Raw genomic sequence first — 19,915 nt, forward strand, 5'->3', positions numbered from 1 at the left:
AGGAGCTGGCAAATTAAGAGGAAGCAGAAAAACTATTCAGTGAACTGTAGGGGGGAGTGAAATATGAATTTATAGATGATGAGGGAATAATTATTAACAGGAAGAAAAAGAAATAGCATAAAGAGAAATTGAAGAACTCACTGGAAGCATTAAAGAACGTGCAAAAAGTACAAGGAAGGAGAGATAACAGTATGAAAAGCAGAAATCAAATATAGTTAGAATATCAATATGGCCTTCCCATGTCAGAACAATGGTTCATCTAACCTAGTACACTGTCTTCCAACAGTGGCCTGCGTCAGATGCTTCAGAGGGATAGAATAGACTGAAGGGAGATTGAATAGAACAGGAGAATTTGTTGAGTGATGCATCCTTCCTAATTTTTTTCAGGAAGAAAGGTGCTTTCAAAAGCAGGGTTGCCTTTCAAATGAATCTTGTCTACATGACTGTTTTGGTTTTCAGAATCATCTCTTCTGGAATCAAGATCCCATGCGAGTATGCAAATAAGGTGCAAGATATTTAAATTCATGCCTCATTTGCATTTCTGATCAGTTGTATTTGCATGCCCCTTCTGAAGGGAGGGGCTGTGTAGCCACAGCCATAATAGCTTGGGGTCAAAATAGACCAGATTGAATTATTATTCCTATTTTCCACAAGGAAAGTGAGGCAAGAAGAGTTTCTCTTGACCTGTCTACAATCACAGAGGAAGTTTGTGGCAGAGCCAGGAACTGAGGCCAGATCTCCAGAGTCCCAACCCAATGCCTTAGGCACAGGTCTTCCTTCTTTCTTGGATAGCATGTAGATCATGGGTGTCCAACCTTTTGGCTTGCCTGGGCCGCATTGAGTGAAGAGGAATTGTCTTGGGCCGCATATAAAATATATAATATAGTTAATGTATATAAATCACATAATAATGTTAAAAGTTTACAATCTTGTGGGGCTGCATTACTAGCTGTCCCGGGCTGCGGGTTGGACACGCCTGATGTAGATGATCAAAACAGCATGTTTTCACTGCTTGGGCTGTTCATTGGATATGCAGCATAACATTAGAAATGTTTTCATGCACAAAGTGTAGGACACATTTATACTCAAATTATTGGAGAGGCAATAGTTTTGTTCTTAAATCTCTGAGGTTAGGTGATTTTTAATGATCAACAAATTGAATTTAAACTGCCTTTCTTCTTCCTCTCTGTTTGATTAAATCTACCTCATGTGCTCATGAATCTCAGAAAGATACAGGGCCTAGGACGGAGGTGAATGGGAGGCAGGTGAGGTGGTGAAAGGGAGATTTAGGTTCCTCAGTTCTTTATTTGGCTCAGCAATAGGCTTGTGTGCCATAGCAGTAAGGGTTGATTATACACCTCCTTGAGCAGGTAGGCAGCAAGTAAGTAGGTTGGCATAAGGAGATGTAGCCCCACTCATAACATGCTGGGGAGCATGAGAAAGTCATTGCTAAAGGCAAAATTGAGCTGTGCCATGAAAAGGACTGGTTCCAATTATTTCTGTCATGGGGCAAAAGGAAACAAACTCTGGAACGGTGATGCTGTATTAGTTTACTCCTGCTGGGCTCCTGGAGCAGTACAACTTGCATGCTACCCCACATGTAGGCTGGGGCTACACTGACCTGTTCTCCTGTCAGTTTCAAGCTAATAGGCAGTCTTGTAATTGCAAATGGCTGCTCATTAGCATAATCCCGGGGCTAATTAGCATAGCCACATGAGAGTTCCTTGCCGGCAGAGGCTGCTGCTGGCATTAAATAGGCTGTGGAGATCTGTCTCTGCCAGCTAAAAGCCCCTCTGTCACCACCTCCTTATGCCTGAAAAAATTCTGCTTTTAGCTGGCATAGGCAGGTCTACACAGCCTGTTCAATGCCAGCAGAAGCCTTTGCTGTCAGGGAGATCTTGTGTGGCTATGCTAATTAGTCCCAGGAGTATGCTAACGAGCAGCCATTTGCAATTGCAAGACTGCTGATTAGCATGAAGCTTCTGGGAGAACACGTTGGTGTTGACCTAGCCATAGCATATAATGAAAAGTCCTTATGTATTAGAGCAAGCATCCTGGTCTTCATTTTGGTGTATGTTAGTAACATAAGTACTAAATAAATAGGAAGGTTGTGGTATCTCCACCACTGGACATTTCTAAGAGCAGGTGAGACAGACAGCTATCACGGATGGTCTAGATGGTGCTTGGTCCTGCCACGAGTGAAGAGGACTGGACTTGATGACCTCTTAGGGTTCCTTCCAGTTCTAGTACACTACGATTCTATGATCATCACTTTTTAGAGCCAGATGCTGGACGCATACTCCAAATGAAGAATAAATCACTCAGAAGAGCAGTCTTACTAAACTCAGTGGGACACCCACCCCTGCAGTAAGTTAGGGGTCATTCTCATCACCAAGACGTTCATAGCTTAGCTGCCCATGACCAAAACATAAAATAAAATTAATATAATTATAGAACCTCTTAAAAAGATGAGGCAGAACTAAGAAACAACAGTCTCTTTCATTGTGTCTTTGAAAAAATAAAGTGAGAGGAAGCACTAATATCAAACAAGATGCAAGCAAACCATCATCAGGTCACAACTGGTACAAATAATACTGATAGAGGAGTACAATAATTTAAGTGCTCATAAATTAGCAGAGCAGTTTCTATCTGGCATGCAGTGAAAATCTTGATCTGTGAAGTTCAAAAATGGTTTCAGATCTGCTCGTATTTGTAGGTTCTTAGATTTTGTAAAAAATTGTTTTCAATTTTTATGATAACAGAAATGGTAATAACAAACACCTAGATCTGGTATAGCACTTTCCATTCAGTAGATCTCAAAGCACTTTAAGAACATCAGCAGAGAATTCAGTCTGGAACCAAATCTCACAGAAGTCACTGGAAAGTCTTCTACTGCTTCAAAGTTTTACATCAGGCTTACCATCCCTTTGGTACCACCTTGCCTTAGATACTTTTCATCTTGCCCACACTGAAGTTCTAAGAATCCATTTAATTTCACATTTGGAAGTCACACATAATAGTCATGTATTTCCATAGACACACATTGGTAGAACAGCCACACTGAATGCAAAATTAGAACAGAGCTGCTGCTGACTCAGTGAGCATATTGACATTACTGAGCCTTGGAAACAGGAAAAGGAATATTCAATCATCTCCTCCTCCTCCATCTTTTTTTTTTGTCATAAAAGGAGTTGAAAGCACTAAACACCTGATAAGAGGCACTTGGCACTTCACTAGACTGGGTCTCTAATTACTTTTAGGAATTCTCTCCAGAAATGAGTCATTCTTCCAAAGTATATATATATCAGTTTTCTTCTTCTTGTTCTTGAAGATACAGACTAACACAGCTACCTCTCTGACATATATCAGTTACCATTAGTTTGAGAATGTTGTGAAAAGCCTCCAACCAATCCAGTATAATGTGGGTATAAGTTTTGTAATTTTCAGTCATTGCTGGTATCGCCTTTCAAGTTCTCTAACTTTCTACAAGCATTGTACCTTTCCATCATGTGATAAGGGAGCATGAATGGAGGACTGTGAGTGTGTCTGAGTGGAAAGAAATCACAAGACAATAGAGTCTTGGCGTCTAATACAATCTGCCCTGGGCATGAACAAAGAAAAACATGGAGGTGCCGCAAAGACAAAAGAACTAGATGAGAACAAGATTCAGATGAGCTTCTTGGTGAGGGAATACAGTGTACATGCCAGAAGCTGCCCAGTTGGATACAAAAGAGAGCATGCACACAACAGGTCGTACGATCAGCTCACCCGTCCGGATTTGTGACTGCAGGCAGACACACTGGACCCACTGTGCTTTGCCTTCTTTTGCGACACCTGTGCAACTCTTTGATTGCATAAGCATAGGAATGTATGAGCGTTGGGAGGTGGGGGGTTGATTCCTTTTCTGTTTGATTCAGTTGTTGTATTTAATATACCAATATAAGTGTAACCCTTGGTTGATCTTTAGTGAAAAAATTTAACAGGGCACACTTGCAGAAAGACCGTTATTTGATTCAAGAATACCTTCTGGGAGACATCCAGCACACTTTATGCAAAATGTAAATATGCCTCTTAATCATATTGAATCTCCATCACCTGGAATCTCAGTTGACATGTGAACGTTTGGATAATCACAGAACTTGCCTGCTGGCTCATTTGTGCACAGCTCTGTGCTTTCCTATAGCTGTTGTCACATGACCACATCTCTTCTCTGCTTGACTTCTATACATGATTGTTGTCCTGAGGGTGCAGTAAACTCTAACACCAGTGGCCAAGAGTGTCATTAACTGGGATATGGTTAAATATATAAAACGTTTTAATCAGGAAGGCAAAAATGTACAGAACTATAGTGCAAGATGAGTTAGTCTGTTTAATAAGCCTCATTCAGCCACTGTTCTGTGTTCCAATATGAATGTGTTCCACTCCCTGGAAATAGTAACAGAGGGGGAACCATGCTAGTCTATATACTATCAAAACAAAAAAGCAGACAAGTAGCGCTTGAAAGACTAACAAAATAATTTATTAGGTGAGCTTTTGTGGGACAGACCCACTTCTTCAGACAATAGCCAGACCAGAACAGACTCAATATTTAAGGCACAGAGAACCAAAAACAGTAAGCAAGGAGGACAAATCAGAAAAAAATTATCAAGGTGAGCAAATCAGAGAGTAGAGGGGTAGAAGGCGGGGGGGAAGGTCAAGAATTAGACTGAGCCAAGTATGCAGACAAGCCCCTATAGTGGTTCAGAAAATTCCCATCCCAGTTCAAACCACATGTTAATGTGCCAAATTTGAATATAAAAGACAGCTCGGCTGTCTCCCTTTCAATATTGGTGCGAAAATTTTTCTTCAGTAACACGCAAACTCTTAAGTGACTAACAGAATGGACCACTACATTAAAATGTTGACTAACCAGTTTGTGGATCTGGAGTCTTTTTATGCCTGTTTTGTGCACATTAACTCTTTGTCTAAGGGGGTTAGAAGTCTGTCCAATGTACAAAGCATCTGGGCATTGTTGGCACATGATGGCATATATGATGTTAGTTGAGGAACGTGAGAATGTGCCCATGATTCTGTGAATGACCTGGTTAGGTCCAGTGATGGTATTTCCAGAAAAGATATGTGGACAAAGCTGGCAGCGGGCTGTGTTGAAAGAAAGGTTCCAGGACTGGTATTCCTGGGGTATAAACCGTGGCTGTTGGTAAGGATCCTCATAAGGTTGGGAGGTTGTCTGTAGGAGAGAACAGGCCTGTCACCTAGCGCCTTCTGGACTGTGGCATCCCGATTAAGGATAGGTTGTAGGTCTTTAACAATTTGATGCAGTGGTTTGAGTTGGGGGCTGTAGGTGATGACCAGTGGTGTTCCGTTCTTGGCTTTTTTGGGCCGATCTTGGAGTAGCTGGTCTCTGGGTATTTGTCTGGCCCTGTCAATTTGTTTTTTTTTTTTACTTCTCCTGGTGGGTAATTCAGGTTTATGAATATTCGGTAAAGATCTTGTAGTTTTTGGTCTCTGTCAGCTGGATCAGAGCAAATGCGATTTTACCTAAGGGCTTGACTGTAAACAATGGCTCTAGTTATGTGTGCAGGATGGAAGCTAGAAGGGTGTAGGTAAGTATAGAGATCAGTAGGTTTCCGGTACAGTGTGGTACTGATCAGGCCATCCTTGATTTGTACGGTAGTGTCCAGGAAATGTATCTCTTGCGTGGAGTAATTGAGGCATAAGTTGATGGTGGGGTGTAGATTGTTAAAGTCTCTGTGGAATTCTTCTAGAGTCTCTATACCATAAACGTTGAGCATTCGACATATTACCGTAAGTCCCTTCATTATCGTGATGAAAAATATTTTCTCACTAGTCAGATATTGGGCTCACAGAGCAAAATGGAACAGTAGTACAAACAACAGAAATCACAGATTCTAACAACTGTTCGATTAGCACAAAATTTAATTTTCACTAATTGGTCCAAGGCAAGGGGTGTGTGAAGTTAACCTGACGCATTAATTTTGTAGAGCTTGGGTTTTTGTTTCTGTTTTACTCAAAATGACCGTGGATCCCAGAGTACCACAGGTATCTCCACTAGTTTCTAATCAGCCTGCCTGGATATAAACTGAGATGACTGGAAAATGTGTTACAAATAAGCCAATGTACATGCAGGAGAGTAAGGATCTAGTGCTCTGGCCTAAAGAAAGAGTACTACAAAGAAGAATTTTTAGGTGTATCAGAGATTGTCTCTTCACTGTTTATAAGGTGAAGTCTTTTCAGGGAACAAAAGCAGGCCCATTTTTAAGTGAGCTATCTATTAAATCAGCCTGTGAGAACACTCACCCTATGTTGAAGAGACAATTTCACAAAGCAGAGATTGTGACTTGGAGGAGCCTTTTATTTGGTTGGGTTTTGATTTTTCAGCTAAGTATTTCACAGAATGACCAAGACTTTGGCTTCTTTCTCCCTCAAATCTCTAGTCAACAGTATTTTAAAGGAGTGGTTCACCATACTAACGTTGAAGGGCACCTGAATAGCTCTCAAAATGTTAGCACTTCAGGGGGGACAACAGACTCACCAGGCCCCTGGGCAAGATGCAGGGGCAGCTCTGCATCCCCAGAAGGAGTGGGGCCTCTGATGGAAGTGGCAAGCCTGGGACTAGCCCCGCAGGCAGCCTCAGCACTGCCCAGAGTATGCTGCACCTCCCTTAGGCAGCCCTCAACGCCACTCAGAGTGTGCCACATGGGCTGCGGTAGAGATTTAAAGGGCTAAGGGTTCCAGTTGCTGTAGGAGCAGCAGGCAGGAGTCTTGGGCCCTTTTAAATTGCTGGGCCCTGTCACTTGCTGATCACAAGGGTGAATGTCAGGAACACAGCCTCTCCTCTGACCTAGCCCCAAGATCCAGGGAGGTCCCCCATAGCCATGAGAAGATGGGAACTGGGTTCTTACTCTTCTGTGTGACTGCTGAGGATGAAGTAAAAAGCTAGCTTATCATTTTTATGTGTCCTTAGAGCTGTCTGTGCTTACTGAATTGAATTGCTAAATTAATTCATTTTGCCATATTTGTGTTTATCCGCTGACATAATTCATGAAAAGTGCGTTGACCAGACTAGAGGATTATGGGCACAGCATAAACTAAAGCAGAATGGACAACAAGAGAATAACATGCAAAATACGTATAAAAAAACCAAACTGCAAACTGTGAATTTGCATATGCAAGTGTTCATATTGGAAGTGAGCTCATCCAGAAAACGGAAACAATACCATGTGATCTCTATGACCAATCACAACTAAGTGACAGAATTCAATCATCATTTACTTACAATAATTAATAGAGTAAAACTGGATGGAGAAGTTGAACTAATGACTATATTCAAGGAACTTCAAAACTTTTTCTGGATATTCTGCAAGCAGAAAAATTAGACTAAATTCAGTGAAATACCATTATGAATTATTTGCACAACTCTTGTTTTATTTCTTTTCCAGTAAAATATCTAAATGCTATTTGATGTGCTTTATTTACAAGCATTATTAATTTCAAATTTTAAAAGTAGAATGAGCTTTTTCTTACAGTACATTTAATGATTATATCCTTTAAAAAATGCCCTCATAGCTGGATGAAAACCTTGATGTTATTACATGGAGTCGCTCCCTGAGCAATTCTGATATCTCATGTATATAAAAGAGCCTTAGTATAATCACAGTATAACCATTGCTTTGAGATGCTTTTTTGTCTATTACACAAATACAGTACTATACAAGCCAGATTTGGATGGATTCTCTTCTCACTAGCATCGAGTTAAATTGAGTTATTACTGATTTACACTGGTATAAATGGGATCCAGATCAGGACCATCATTCAGAGATTTTTTTTAAAATTTAGTTAAGTGTAAATTCAATTATATAAATGACAAGTCAAAGATAATATGAGAAGTGAACAAATGTTCTGAATGCTCTTATTTCTTAAAGCAACAGAACACCAGTAAGGGTTTATGTTTCTATCATTCTGCATCTAAATTTGCCTGTGATGGGACTGTTTCATTTTGAATCAACTCCCATCTTCCCCTTAATTGTTCTGTCAACCTGTTTGGGATCTCATCTACCTTCCTCATTATGGCCTTCAGAGGGAGGGCTTCTTCCACACTGAGAGTCAAGAGCTGATCATGTCCCTCATTTAGATACAACACATCTTTCCACAGCCCACTAATTGCATGGCAGCTCAGGCTCATTTGTCTTCCCAGATCGTTAAAATTCATCACCATGCTCTGTGAGCTCTCACTCCTGCCCTCGGATGGGCAGCTGTAGATTATTTAGGCAGACCAATCCCTAATGTTTTTAACTAGAAACTGACCCCAGCACCTGAGCACCTGCTGGGCTCTTAGTCTCTGTCATGTTTAAAGAGTGCACAGAAGGTCCTGAGCCATCAAAAGCATCATGCTGCATTACATTAAATATTGATAAAAAATATGCAAATTGTTTATTGATCTTCACCAGGAAGGCCTGGGATAATGAGAGAGAGGCTGTTTGAGATGATGCTTGGGATTTTTAATGGTTTGGTTTTTTTGCGGGGTATTTTTTTACATTATTCTGTGTTGTTGATAGCTCAAGTTAACGAGGTCTTTTGGTTCACCCAGTATTTCGGACTTTACCTTGGTCTGAAGATAAAAGAGATCGATGTACATTTAGAGTGCATTGTTACCAGCAAGTGATCCATCATCAAGGGGCAGAAGGGTTTGTACAGGTGCAATTCCCACAAATCTATATATACTGGTCTGATTAATATTGTACTAGTATCCCACTCTAGGAAGGTGTCTTACTCCTAATTGCATTCATTTTCCATGTGAATAGAGAAAGAATATTTCAGTAATTATGCTCTTGGTGAGGAATCTCAAAATTATTAGTAAATAAAATCCTGACACCAATTCTTTTCAAAGTATTAATTGCATTGCATATGCTTCCTGTCCTTTACTTGACTGACATGTGACATATTTTTGGCTGTCTATCTTGTGCCTGCATATGTGTGGGGAAAGTGACATTGCAGTCCTAACCTGGTATTTTCTCTGCTTTCTCCTCCAGAATATTTGAGGTGCTATGTTAAATAAGGAACAAAAAATATGGAGAAAGTGAACAAAATAACCTTTGCTCCCAGTATAGACAAGTCATGGGAAATTGTAAATCTGCCTTGCCTCATTTACCTTCAATAGACCACCTCAGCTGGACCCAAATTTTAATTCGTCTTGGTGATGTGACTGAAAGAAACCATTGACTAAACAAAATCTTAGAGTGGCTGCAGCATGCCCAGGAAACAGAGGGTACATCTTCCCTGCCAAAAAAAAACCCTTAGAGCAGTGAGACTCAGAGCCTGGGTCAACTCTGGGCTCAACTGTGAGGCTACCAACAGCAATGTAGATGTCCTGACTTGGACTGGAGCCTGGACTCTGAGGGTTTGTCTTCACTACGTGGTGGATCAATGTTCCAGCAATCGATCCACAAGCTGTCAATTTCTTGCATCTGCTTAGATGTGATAAATCAATCTCTGAGCACTCTCCCATCAATTCCGGTAGGACTAGAAGAGTAGCTGGAATTGACAAGAGAGCAGCTGCACTGACTTACCATTTAGAAGGAACCATAGTCTGCCAATTTCAGCTACACTACCTGTGTAGTTCAAGTTGCACAAGTTAGATCAATGGGGAAGTTCAGTGTAGACAAGGACTCAGATGGACAATGGGGAAAGATCTCAGAGCCCAAGCTCCCACCTGAGCAGAAATATTTATGCTTCTATTTTTAGCCCCATTGAGTGAGCCCTAATCAGTTAACCCAGGCTCCAAAACCCACTGCTGCAGTTCTTTTTGCAGCGCAGAAAACTCAGAGACAAAGAGAGGGAGATCACAAGTGTCTGAAAATGTCCAAGTTCAGGTTACCACTAATATCATCCAAAGACGAATTCTAGTGAAATATAGACTTCCAGACTGACCAAGGAAGAAGCCCAGCTTCTCTGGACAACAGTGTCACTACCAGGTGTATTTGTGTTACAGTATCACCTTCAGGCCCAATTATGCTACAAGCTGTACAAATACACAGCGAGTAATGAGCCTTGCACCCAATGAATCTTCAGTCTATTATAAGGCAGATACGGAGTAGAAGGGGAAACAAAGGCCCAGAGGTGAAATTACTTGCCCAGGACCAAACAGCAGAACTGGAAATACAACCCAGATCTCCTGAGTTCTAGTCCAGTGTTCACTGGATCATGCTGTGACTCAATGGGCATAGTATCAATGAATTAGGCCCTCCTCAGCTGCTGTGCCAAAGGCAGTAGTCACTTCTCTGTATTTAGTAAACTTTTTCAAAAAAGGGATCTTCTCAAAAATGGGAAGCTTCTACTTTGAGCCGTGCACAGTAAGCCAAGAAGGCTGGAACATTTTGAACCTGAAAGACAAAAACTACAAGCGGTACTTGTGTGGCTATGGTAATAGAGGGAGACTCTAGGTTCAAGTCCCCAGACAGCCTGCTCTGCAGTGAAAAACTTGGCCATGAAAGGAGGTATTTGAGCATTCTAACTGGGCATGGACACACATGCTGTCCTTCTCGGATCAGAAGGTTCTGGATCTGATCTGAACATTTTACTACAATTCTGTTTTGGGGACAATGTTTGAAAAGGTTTTTTTTTTTTTCTTTTTTCCTTTTTCCGGTCCAAAACAAAAACCAGTTTTGAAGCCACAAAAGAGATTTCTTGTTCTCCAGCCAGTTCTAAGGGTAAGGCTGTTCTCTGGCAACAGCATCTCAAATCTGTGTGTTTCTGGATGCAACTGTCTCCCCTCAATGTCCAACAGAAATACATCTAGAAGGGATTTAGTAAATGAACAATGACATATTGTACCCCATTGGCATGCTGTGTAACTAACTTGAGAATACCAGAGGAAAAAGAATTTTTGTTGGGGGGCGGGGTTAGTTCATTTGACTACAGCAGAATTAAATATCATATTGAATTCTAGAGGCGCTGGAGAGTCAGCTGCCACTGGTTTTCTGGAACAAACCAGAACAAAAATTTGTTAAAAATTAGTTGAGTGCACAAAGTGATTCATGGAGCATCCTTTCCCTCACGCAAGTTGAGGCCACACCATTACGTCTACCAGGGTGCAATAAGCCTGAAATATTAATTGTTCCATAGTTGCCCCTCTCTGAACGATACACTCCTGCAGTTTACCTCACAATGTACATCCTGTCCATGTAGAACAAAAAAAGATCTTCCTTGCTTTCCCTCACACACTGATTTTTTTTAGCTCTGACAATATGTTGCTGCCCTCAACCACCTGAAAGAACCAACTAATTTAGACTTGTAAAGCAGCAGGGAAAACAATTTTTCCTCTTTCACACCAGAGTATTTAATTATGAATTTATGCAAACAAAAATTTCAGAGCTCTCACTACTCCAACAGTCTCTTGCCTGAGGTGCTTTCAAACCCACAACAGCAGAACAGAGGGGGTGGAGTAAAGTCCCAGCATTTGAGAGACAAGCAGCTTTGAAAGCATGTTTCAGCCTGTTTAGTGCATAGTCGTATTCATTTAGAATTGTTTCAAACAAGAGTCATCTGCTTGAACACAGGGATGGAGGGGTTTAAGGTCCATTTATTCAGACAAATGAAAACTCATTAAAACAAGAACAAAAGCCAAATACAAGCATGAGACAATATGAGGATGTCACTATTACAGCAAAAGAAAACATGTTTCTCTCTCTAGTGACTGTATCAGAACTGAAAAGACAACAAATAACCTCTCACTTATATCAACGTAAGTTACAACAATGTCCACTGAAACCACTGGCATTATGCCAGGGTAAATCTATTGTCAATAATAAGAAGAGCACATAGCTACCGCCATCCTTCTGCTTCATGACTAAATTAAATATGTTTGAAGTCAGAGAGATTGACTCGCATATATGCAAAGGCCACCTTACCCACCCTGACAGTGTAAAAGAGACTTCAGAGTGTGAGTAAGTGGAATTCATGCATGTTGTGTGGCCCTATTATACAGATAGAGTGGTGTAAAGGGGCATCAGTGTAAATGAAACTCAGGCCTTTCCTCATGGATATGGACTACTATTTGCCTGCCTTGGACCCATTTGATATTCCTAAAAAATTCCCAACAGCCAAGAATTCAAGTTAATCTGTACAGGAGAGAGAAGCTTCAGAAGCTGGGCTGAGGTTATGGAATGAATCTCCACAGGAACTCCAGTCCACCACAAAGCTCACCACTAGGGCTGTCTGAACAAAAGTAAATTCATTTCATAAGGGATTTTGGTACCTTGAAATCTGATTTAAATTAGAAACAAAAACCAAACATTTCAAAAGTCTACAGAAAAGGGAAAGCCCAGACATCCTCCCACCATGAGGCTTTCTGCCTGGCTTGCTGCATCACACGCATGGACCGGGAAATTCTAGGATCACTGACTCAAGGCCCGGCTGCCTCACAACTGTGGACCAGGGAAGCCTTGAGATGTGGGACCTGTGACTCTAAGGTAATTCTATCTGATTGGCTGCCCTGGAGTCACAAGCTCTGGAAGCCTGAGCTGAGAGTCACCAGCAGTCTGCTTGGTGGGTTTCCCTGGAACTGTGGACCCTCGAAGATCTGGAACCCCACTCTGCAGGTCCATGCCAGGCAAGCTGTGCAGGAATTGAGGAGCAAAGGAGCTTGGGTGCTTGAAAGCCAGTGTTTCTGGTGCTCGCCAGGCAGGCTGCTGAAGAGGTATGCAGGCAAACTGACAGGAAGTGAGACAGGTTTCCAGCAGAGGGACCTAAACTGAAATCAAACCTCCACAGAATGTAGAGTTAATTTCAGTTAATCAGCATTTCCTGAGTGAAAACTCTTCTGCTGGACACTTTCCAAGCACTTCTACTCACTGCCTTCCTCTTCAAGGGCAGTGCACATTTCTTCAACCTTCCTTCCGCATCATGGTAATGTGCCCATTTAAAAATGAAAACAAAACTTCACCTCAGCTACACTGCAGTCAGGCTTCTCCAAGGGGCTTCGATGCTATGGTGGTGGAAGAGGTATGAGAACCCAGATAGAATAAAACCAAAATTTAAAACAGTATCTTTATCACTAAAAGTGTGGGAGTCTTCCTCATATCTATTTTTTTTAGCAGGAGTCGTAGTAGCAACTTTTTGGTCAATCCTTTCTAAGGGCATATTTTTAAGGCATCATACAAAGAAAAGGAGATGGACAAAACTCAGGAACCAGCTTTCAACAAGGCTGCAGATAGGACCACTGATTGTTGACCTTCTGAAAGATGCCTTCACAAACTACCTAGCCATTGCGTCCATACCTAATTTGCATACAATGGATCAGATTGTAGCCCACACCACCTTTAATATAAAGCTGCATCTTTTGGCAACTTCAATCCTACATCTAACCCAAGCGGCCAAAAAAGGAGCATTGTTTGCTACACACCATTGTGTCCAGCCCTGTATTAAAGATGAGAGGAAAAGATGGTCCAGAGTACGATCCAGTGAGCTGTTTGGAAGTCCTCAGTCAGCAGAAGAAATTTAGAAAGCCACCCCAGCCCAGCATTCAGAACAGCTTGGGACAAAGAAAAATTTCTCTACCACTGATGAATCCTTCTATGCTTTCTGCATGAGCATGAGCCAAATCACACTATATTTGTGCATATAGGTGAACATGTCAACAACTCTTATATGGTCAATGAAGAAACAATTAGGTTAATGTAAGCATTTAAGACCTTTGAACACATGCTGGGGAAGAAAGACGTTGGTTTAATAATGAGTAGCCTGGTTCACCCCAGATCTTCATTGAGTTCTTCGGGGCTACATCAGGGAGCACTTCTGATGCAGGGAGAGAGGAAACCCAAGGAGAATAGAATTCAGTAAGAGACGCATCATCTTAACTGGTCATGGGGGAACTGGGTGATCATGGGAGACAGAGTTTCAGCCACCCTCCCGTGTCCTGTTTACCAAGAAAGAGGAGAGCTGATCTGGCTGATGAGCCCTCTGCACCACTACTAACAGCTCCATTTCAGAATTGTCAGCTGTCTCAGATCTCACAGTCTACCAGCTCCCTCCAGCCACACCACCCTATTGGATAGGCATTGCCTCCCTTCAGACATCAATTCCCAGCACCCATGCTACTTTATGCCATGTTACGTAGCAGCGAGGGCCAACAGCATCCCTGTACCCATTGCTGCAGAATAGAGAGAGCATCTGGACAGCCACTGAGCAACTTCAAAAGTTCTGCTGTTTTTGTGTCTGAGTCTGTTTAGCACCCCAAACACGTATAAGCTACCCATGGTGCAGATGTAATCCCAACAAATCCCAGTGCTCAAAGGGTGGAATCAAATCTGGGATCTCCAGGCATTAGTGCATGAACTTCTACTGCATGAGCTAAAAGTCAGATGACTGTTAGCTAAGGCAGTAGAGCAGACTCATTCTCTCTGTAAGTGGTATCAGCATCACTAGATGAGTCCATACATCACAGCCAGGAGGTGTGTGCATTACAGACTTACGAGAAGTCTTCATAGCCATACAGCAAGTGAGTCAGAATTTAACTCACAGAATTGCATGTGGGGAAAAAAGTGGAAGTACAGCTGGGTAATGACCTAGTTGAACTTTTATCCTTATAAAGCCGAGTCTAACCCAACAAAACTAATTCCAGATGAAATCTCTTACTCCCACTTATTTATTTTTACAAGTTAGGTATTCTAGTGAGAAAGGGGCTTATTCAGTTATAGAATGTGACCACTGTGAATCCATGTGGTCTGGCTTCAACTTTGCTGAACTGGGCTCATCACACAGATAAAAATAAAATACCTTTAGAATTAGTCTGAGACAAAGTTGTGCACTTGTGCAAACCCCGTTGGTGTCAATGGGAGATGCACACATGGATATGCAATTTGAAGGCAGAACTGGTTTTGCTGTTATATTGGTTTTCCATTGTACTTTAAGAAACAGAAGGAAATTTGGTGCTTTTGAATTTACACATCACAGAGTTGGTAGGCTGCTGCAGTATCTAGAACAATCAAAAAATGTAATTGGTTATCCATTGTGCTGTCAGGCAGGAAATGTGTTATTTACTGACTTGCAAATAGAAAACCAAAATAGAACCAACTCACTAGTAATGCTTTAAGGGCCTAAATCAACGCCTGCTGAAGTAAGTGAGTTTCCCCATTGACTTGAGTGAGTTTTGGATCAGGTCCCAAGGGATTTCTTCTTTATTAAATAAACAAATGACAGGAATGCAGGTTGTTTTAAGGTAGTGTTTATTTATGGTAGATGTGTAGTCGCTTCAGAGTAGATTTTAATATAGCTCCTGCTTTTCTTCTTGTATTTGATTTGTCTTCTTTTATACTAATTTTTTGTCTTCTGCTAGCTGTACAGGATACTGTGGATGGAATCCAATGACTGAAAACTTTGACTATCCTAGTGTAAGTTCACTGATGATAAAGTTAGTACTAAGAAAGCGGTTTGGCATTATTGCTCTGTTGGCAACTGGGTGGGTTTCGTTTGTGTTTTATTACTGAGTCATTCTTCAGTCTTTACTGTGGCACCATTTCAATGGTACTGATGCCTAAGTAAGGAATTCAGCACGTTATCCTTTATGTTTCATTTACATAATTCAGTGGCTCTTTCTAAAAGTGAGGCTGTTTTGCTCATCTTTAAGGCTTTGCATTGAATAATGTCTCCATTGTGCATTTTACTGTGATGAGAAAAATCATTGCAACATATTTTTCAAAGAAAAAAAACTGAGAAGAATGTTTAATTTTAAAAAAATGAATTATGTAACGAGACAAATCCTGGCTTCATGAAAGCCAACAACAAAACCACCTATGACTTCAAAGGGATCAAGATTTGGCAGTGGTGGTCCAAATTACAGCTTCACAAGAGAGAAAAATCAGAATTTGTGCTGGAAATTCATGCTGACACTGACCTTCACTCATGCTAGGGTTTCTTTTGGAAGGGAGGGGCAAAGGGTTTTCTTGTCCCCACAGCATGAGTTATGGCTGATGTGTGATCCCCTATTTTCATGTCCTTGTTTAAGTGGTTGTAGTGACTATCGCTTAACTAAGGGGACAATTCCTTGTGTTAGGCAAGTGCAAACAAAAAAATCATTTTGCTTCAAGCAGGTGAAGTTTTCCTTCATGTTAGGTCTACAAAGGGCCTGTTTGGGTGAGAACTCATTACTTTCACAGATGGGAAATTCCATCTTGCACTGCCTGTTGTTTCCTCAATATGCTTTAAAATAACTATTTTGAAAAATGCTCAGTTCATACCAAAGGCTAATCATGTCAGTATATGAGACAAAAATGTGTTCCATATGTGTGTGTGTTGTCTGAGTTTTATTTTGATATTTCTGAGTGGGCTCAACCTCATAATGCTTATGAGACTGTCTGCTTTTAATGCAGGTAATGCAACTCTGAGCTCAGTGATCCAAGAGAAAATTTCCCAGCAGGCCACACTTGACAAGCAGGTGTCACTCAATCATGCACGTTTTCACCTCCCTGAGAGGACAGATGGTCCCAGCCTACTTAGCAATTCCATCCTCTGTTGCCAGCCCCATCTCCAACACAGTGCCATAATAAAGATGCTCTGAGACTTGTGTTAATCTGTGGTCTTTGGGGTAAATGGTAAACAAAGTGTGTAGAGTTATCGTTTCTTATTATGAGCTAGACCTCTTATCTTCTCCTCTGCCTATAGCATGTAGATATCTTTAATAGCCTATACCCCCGGACTCAGCTTTCATGGAGATTAGTTCCTGTCATTTTAAGCACTGCTGAATTACTTTGTAGAGGCTTCACCTAATCTGTTTGAGGCTTTGCTATAAAGGACAGTAAGACAGACCTGTTTCTCCAAATTAGGAAAACAACGGTTTAAATTGGTTATAACTCCTGTTGCATATGTATGTACTGCACTTGATGTCTTGGTCCAAGATGGAGGTGGTATTGTTATTCTGCTTATCATCATTCAGAAATAAGGACAGCATGGAGGGGAGGAAGAATAAAATCCTTACATCTGACCACAGTATTGAGGGGAGTTATTCGTCAATTCTTTTCTCACTCCCGCAATACATTTCCACTGCATCCAATTCCCTGGGCGTAAAAGGAAGATTATCTGCTCCTCAAAATCTGACAAGTGCAGTAAAAGGAAAAAAAGAGAGAGAGAGAGAGTTCTCACAGTCAAGACTGGCGCCTCCTTTAATTTGTGCCATTAGGGAATTCCCCTGGACCTTTTAAATGGCGAAAGGAAACACAGGCAGTGTTTCTGAGTCCTTACATTAGTCGTCTGGACAACATTTAAAATTAATCCAGAACCACTGACTGAAGTTGGAAATACATTACCTAATTAAAATAAATTATCTAGCATAAGAATGTACCTGTGTCCCTAGCAAAATAAAAATCCTTTTTTTGCATATTTCTGGTGTGATACAATTTCACTGCAATTCAAAAGGATTAGAGCTTGATCCAAAAATCATGACTCTCCATTAGCTTCAACAGGTTTTGGATCAGGCCCTTAATAGTTTGGTGGTACCTGCTGAGTTTGGTGGATTGTTTTTGTACATTGATAAGTTTTATTAGGGGAGGATGTTACATATTTTCTCAAATTTCTTGAAGGACACAGTAAATGTCAAATATGAAATCAGAAGACTCAGTAGATACCCACTGTCAACTAGATTAAACAGCAGAGTATAGATTTGCTTCCCTTTTCATTAGCTGTGCAATTATAGTGTCCTTCATTTGGAAGCAGAAGAAGCTTGACTGGCCACCCAGAGCAGATATAATCCTTACTGGCCAGCTACAGAGGAGTCCTGAAGGCAACTGCAGAGGTGACCACATCTCTGACCTCATTCCTCACAGATGATCTGAAGCTGTTAAGAGACAGCCAAATTGGTTAGAGATGGAAATGGAAAGAAATAAAAGCAGATTTCTGATTGCGTCATGTATTGTAGCACTGATGAACTACTGTGGTTAGGAGTAACTGCATTCCCACTGTGCCACGAGAGAGTCACCAAACCATAAACCTAACAGCTGTTGAGGACTCACCCTTCCCTCAGAAGTAAGTTCCTTTATCTTTCACAAAAATGGAGTCTGATCCTATAAATCAGTATTCATATAAATCACACTTTCCTGATTGCTATCTATGTTATGGTAGCACCTAAATTTCCCAGTCAAGAAGGGGGAATGTAAGAGGCAGTGTTGCCTAGTGAAGAGAACACTGGCATGGGATGCAGGAGGCCCAAATTCCATTCCTGTCTCTGCTACTGGGTGACCTGGGCCAAGACACATAATGGCTCTGTGCCTCAGTTTCCACATCTGTAAAATGGAACTAATGATACTGCTCTTGTGGTAAAACATTTGGGCTCTGGCCACACTTGGCCAAAATTCTGAAAGGGCCACGCTAATGGCCAAACTGGAGAATACTAATGAGGCATTGAAATGAATATTCAGCAACTCATTAGCATGCTGCCAGTCATGGCACTTCGAAAGTGCCATGTTTCGATCGCGCAAGTCTCGGCTACATGGGGCCCTTTTTGAAAGGACTGCGCAGACTTTGAAATCTCCTTATTCAGCTGATAGGAATAAGGGAATTTCGAAGTCTGAGAGGTCCTTTCAAAAAGGGTCTCGTGTAGCCAAGCCGCACACAATCAAAACACAGCTGAATTGCTACAGCCGGCAGCATGCTAATGAGGCACTGAATATTCATTTCAGTGCCTCATTTTTATTCTCTGATTTGGCCATTAGCATGGCCTTTTCGAAATTTTGGCAAAGTGTGGCCACAGCCTTGGACAGGTATTGATGAAAGAGGCTGGTTCTATTACTTTTGGGTAAAGCATTATCCAGACACATTTTAGAAAAAAGACCCTACTCTGATGGCTTTGCAGCCTAACTATATAGGTTAGAGGAAAGAGAAATAGAGGCACACAGAGGTGAATTGACTTGCCCAAGGTTGTACAACATATCTAAGGATGAGCTGGGAATAGAACATCTTTCCCTTGCTTCTCTTTGTGGTGCTCTGTGCACCTTTTAAGAGCGCCTCTTATTGTCAGTGGTACCATTTCTGCCCATTTTTCTACTATTAACTTCAGCAGGAAGAACAGAAATTCATTTCTGAAAATGTTAAACTAATATTCAGGGCTGCATCCGTTGTCAGGGACCATCTTTTTAGTTCTTTGTTCGCACAGCACCTAGCAAAGTGGGGTCCTTCTCTGTAGCTATGGCTCCTACTTGCCACAGGACTATAAATCACAACCATTAATGCAGCTTTAAAAGAAAACCAAACCAAGCATGCCAGCCCTAATGCATGCATTACTGTAGCATCTGCAATTTTTACTACATCCACTTTGCTTCAGTATTAGAAGACATGACCCACACTGCAACACCAAAAGACTGATTGTGCACTTGCCAGGCGTAACGCTACTTCCTACCCTTGAAATGGGGAGGGAGTATATCTTTGAGCCCCCACAGCATCTGCCTACAGACATGCATTGACAATGAGAACCATCCACCTATAATTCTATCCTGCTGTGTGCTGGAAGAAATTGCGTATACAATAGAACCTTGCTAATTTGCACTTCACACCCCATAATTTGCAGACAAAACCCCAATGGCCTCACCTCAGTGCTTAGCAAAGATTTTAATAAGAGGGAGTTACACTGAGATCTACTGGTATGAAGACTTTAATGATCATTATAGGGAGTATTTTTACATATTAATTCTACAAACTATCATGAGAAAATTGGCTAGCAGCCATGGAAAATGCTTTTAAATGACGTGACCCACACTGGCTTCACATTTGTGAAGTGAATCGTGATTTCTGAGAAAGCAAATGTGGGATAATTTAAAAATTTAGGTTAAAATTGTGACTTTGGACAAGCTGCAGTAAGGGTCAGCACTTTGTGGCATGGTCCCAAAAGCAACACAAGAGCTGGGCTTGAGCT

The sequence above is a fragment of the Carettochelys insculpta genome, chromosome 6 (assembly GCF_033958435.1).
Source record: "Carettochelys insculpta isolate YL-2023 chromosome 6, ASM3395843v1, whole genome shotgun sequence".
Lineage (NCBI taxonomy): Eukaryota > Metazoa > Chordata > Testudines > Carettochelyidae > Carettochelys > Carettochelys insculpta.